Below are 4,308 nucleotides of genomic sequence, written 5' to 3' on the forward strand. Positions count from 1 at the left end.
TCATGACCCGAGCTGAAGTCGGACGCTTAACCGACTGAGCCAACCAGGCGCCCCAAATTCTTTAGAAATCAGCTCTTGGGGTACCTGGGTGGCTCAGTCGGTTAAGCGTCCGACTTCGGCTCAGGTCACGATCTCACGGTTTGTGAGTCTGAGCCGAGTTCAAGTCCCACACTGGGTTCTCTGCTGTCAGCACAGAACCCGCTTTGGATCCTCTGTCCCCTTCTCTCACTGCCCCTCTCCCACTTGTGCCCTCATGCGCTCTTTCTCTCTCTCTCTCTCAAAAATTAAAATAAACCTTTAAAAAAGATAAAATACTTTTTTAAAAAATCAGGGTTCTGGGTGCCTGGGTGGTTCAGTCGGTTAAACGTCCGACTTCAGCTCAGGTCATGATCTCACAGTTCATGGGTTTGAGCCCTGATTCAGTCTCTGTGCTGACAGCTCGGAGCCTGGAGCCTGCTTCGGATTCTGTGTCTCCCTCTCTCTGCCCCTCCTCTGCTCATGGTCTGTCTGTCTCTGTCTCTCTCAAAAACAAATAAACATTAAAAATAAATACGAAAAAATAAATAAAAAATCAGGGTTCTTCCATTTTTGGATGAGTCCTGCTGATTGTATTTCTGAGCTGGGCAAGGCCATTGATGCATAGATTCAGGAAAACCCAACTTGGAACCCATCTGTTCAGTATATGAAGCAAAATCACGGGAAGTACTCAGGCTGAAAATTGGTTTGGGTTTTTTGTGCTTGTCTAAAAAAAAAAAAAATAAAAATCCTTCAGCCACCATGCAGATGAGTGTAGTATCTTAAAACACTGTGCCCTGTGAAAACACACCAAATATCATCTTTTGCTTTCCTGATCTTTGGGCATTCTAATTTCAGATGTCTGCCCTTCAAATGTGATGAGTGGCTATCAGTTTAAATATCAGACTCTTGATTCAGGATATCCTTAAAGGACCGGAGGGCTTTATAGGAATTCAAAAAAGAATGGTTTCAAACCTGGGTGCCCACCTCTGCTGGTGGTAATTTCATGGAAATCCCTCCCAGAATGCATCTGAGGCGGGTTGGGTGTGATGTCCGCGGGTTTCGGGCCCCCCGTGCACCCCCCCCACACACACAACCTGCCGTTTCCTTCAAACCCCAGGGCTAAGGCTGAGGCTGATCTCCAAAAGCCCATGTGCCGCCCAAGGGTGAGGATACCTGTCTTGTTTGTTCACTACAGTATTCCCAGCTTGGGAGCAAAACAGAGGCTCAGTAAATATCTACTGAGTTGAATTGAATGTCATCGTGGGTGGTAGAGAATAGAGCACAGAGATCAAAATGTTAATTCCAAATAAGCCTATGTAAACACAAATCTTCGTCTTCCCAGCTAAGCAAACAAAGAAGAAACACTCAGAGTTTGTTCCTTGCGCTAATTAATACCCAAATTTTAAACTCTAAAATCAATGTATTATTTTTATGACCTAGGATCTATTAATCCTGAAAAACAAAGGAAGTTATAATGAGTTGGTGATTCATTTTTCTCATTTGGGCTTACGCCTTTCAGCCAGTTTCCTCTTTCTAATAAATGACAAATTCGGAACAGGGGATCTCTGCGCAGTCCAAACAGACCTGCCAACCCCGCGTGAGACAGTAAAACCTGGCTGCGGGTCTGCCCACTGGCCCACCTCATCCCTAAATATGGAAAGCCCTAGGTCTCACGCTAGGTGTATCTCTGAGCAAGCTCCTTTGCCAATCAACTCGGGTAAAATCCTTGCATTTTGTATCACATCTTGTACTTTTCAAAGCATTTTGATATGAATCCGTAACATTTTATTCTCACAACCACCTAGTGAAATCAAAAGATCCTCATATGACAAAGAAGACAGAGGCTTGGAAAGGTCATGTGATCTGCTCACTTGAATTAAGAGCATCGTTTGGATTCTCATTCCTTCCCTACTTCTCTGAATTAATCATTTCTTACTTTAATGCACATTTATAAGCTTAAAACTTAGCAGCCCCCTGCCAGGTTTTTCAATAATTTGCCCACCGTGCCCTGGGCACACAACAGCCAGTGCAGATGTCCCGGATGCCTGCCAGCTGCGATTACTTTTCCTCTGGGGTCAGAGCATTTTTCTTTTCTTTTCTGTTTTTAGTGTTTATTTATTTTTGAGAGAGACAGAGCGTGAGCAGGAGGGGCAGAGAGAGAGGGAGACACAGAATCCGAAGCAGGCTCCAGCCTCTGAGCTTGTCAGCACAGAGCCCGACGCGGGGCTCGAACTCACGAGCCGTGAGATCATGACCCGAGCCGAAGCCAGCCGCTTAACCGACTGAGCCACCCGGGAGCCCCCGAACCTTTTTCTGAGCGAGCAAGCTTCAGGGACTCTACGTCGTCCACCTCTTTGGTTGTGAAGTGCAGAATCCATTTAGGGAACTGGGAGACTTATGTCAGAATTCACAGAAAGGGGAACTCAGAACACGACAACGAGCTGGACCTCAAGAACACCAGGAATTGATGGGTGCTACTGGGTCCAAAGTGGCCCGGGGTCTGCAGCAGCAGAAGGCTGTAGACCTTCGACCCGGTCTAGAACTTTCCTACTAAGGAGACTCAGCCAGGGGGACATCTCGGGTGTTGCTTCCTGTCTTGCCCTCACCTGTCTAATGCTTCAGTGCTGCTCAGAGTGTGTGGAGCTAATGAAGTCAACACATTAAATGAAATTCCAAGAACGTCAAAACGTGCTCCTGAAAATTCTTGAAACCTCCCAGAGAGTATGGTTTATGTGTGATGCACAAAGCCCCATTTAGTAATATGTGTTATATGCAGAATGTATGGGGTAAGCCTTGCTGAAATTTTATTTTTCTCCGGCATTGTCCTTTAAGCCTTCCCAGTAGAGGGCATCCTTTTCCTGTCCCTTGATGGACACTTGATCTTTTTTTTCATTAAGGTAAAATTCACATTACCTAAAATTACTCAATAACCATTTAAAATGTACAATTCATCACTTCTCGGTCTTTCGGCTAAGATCAAGTGTAGTATCTGTTCTTATAAATTAACACCTCAGGCAACAACAGATGTTGGCGAGGATGCGGAGAAAGAGGAACCCTTTCGTGCCGCTCGTAGGAATGCAAGCTGGTGCAGCCACTCTGGAAACCAGGATGGAGGTTCCTCAAAAAACTAAAAATAGAATTACCCTATGACCCAGCAATTGCACTACTAGGTATTTATCCAAAGGATACAGGTGTGCTATTTCAAAGGGGCACATGCACCCCCATGTTTACAGCAGCACTATCGACAATAGCCGAAGTGTGGAAAGAGCCCAAATGTCCATCGACTGAAGAATGGATAAAGAAGATGTGGGGTGTGTGTGTGTAATGGAGTATTACTCAGCAATCAAAAAGAATGAAATATGCCCCATCGCAACAACGTGGATGGAACTAGAGGGTATTATGCTAAGTGAGATAAGTCAGAGAAAGACAAATATACAACTTCACTCGTATGTGGAATTTAAGATACAAAACATAAAGGAAGGGAAGCAAAATAATATAAAAACAGGGAGAGAGACAAACCACAAAAGACTCTTAAATACAGAGAACAAACTGAGGGTTGCTGGAGGGGTTTGGGTTGGGGGGGATGGGCTAAACGGGCAAGGAGCGTTACGGAAGACACTTGGTGGGATGAGTGCTGGGTGTTATACATAGGGGATGAATCACTGGAATCTACTCCTGAAATCATTATTGCACAACATGCTAACAAACTTGGATGTAAATTAAAAAATAATAAAGCATCTGGAATAATGTCAAAAGTATAGGAGATAGTTAAATAAATAAATACATAAATAAATAATAAAGTGTACGATTCAGTGTCATTCAGTTCTTTCACACTGTTGTGCCACCAACCCCTCTTATCTAGTCCTAAGGCATTTTCACGCTCCCCCAAAAGGAAACCCCATACCCATCAGCAGTCACTCCCCATTCTGCCCCCCTCATCCCAGTCCCTGGCAACCACTTTATGTCCCTGTAGATTTCCCTATTCGGAGTGTTTCATTTAAATGGAATCCTGCAAGGGGACCCTGGGTGGCTCAGTCAGTCAGTTAAGCGTCTGACTCTTGATTTCGGCTCGGGTCACGGTTCCAGGGTTGTGGGATCGAGCCCCACGTCAGGCTCTGCACTGGCATCGTGGTGCCTGCTTGGGATTCTCTCTCACTCCCTCTGTGCCCCTCTGCTTGCTTGCTCTCTCTCTCAAAATGTTTAAATGGAATCTTACAAAATGTGATCTTTGTGTCTGGCTTCTTTTGCTTAGGATAATATTTTCAAGGTTCATCAGCCCCTCCAGTTTTG

The 4,308-nt window shown here is 44.9% G+C and overlaps 1 pseudogene; it reads left to right on the forward strand.

Moving 5' to 3' along the window:
- The first annotated feature begins 2,968 nt into the window (after positions 1–2,968).
- LOC124512697 (uncharacterized) lies at positions 2,969–3,077 on the forward strand (annotated as a pseudogene).
- Positions 3,078–4,308: the final 1,231 nt, after the last annotated feature.

This window comes from Lynx rufus, unplaced genomic scaffold (genome assembly GCF_022079265.1).
Source record: "Lynx rufus isolate CCGP_SWC_20201006 ecotype Redwood Valley unplaced genomic scaffold, mLynRuf1.p SCAF_17, whole genome shotgun sequence".
Classification (NCBI taxonomy): domain Eukaryota; kingdom Metazoa; phylum Chordata; class Mammalia; order Carnivora; family Felidae; genus Lynx; species Lynx rufus.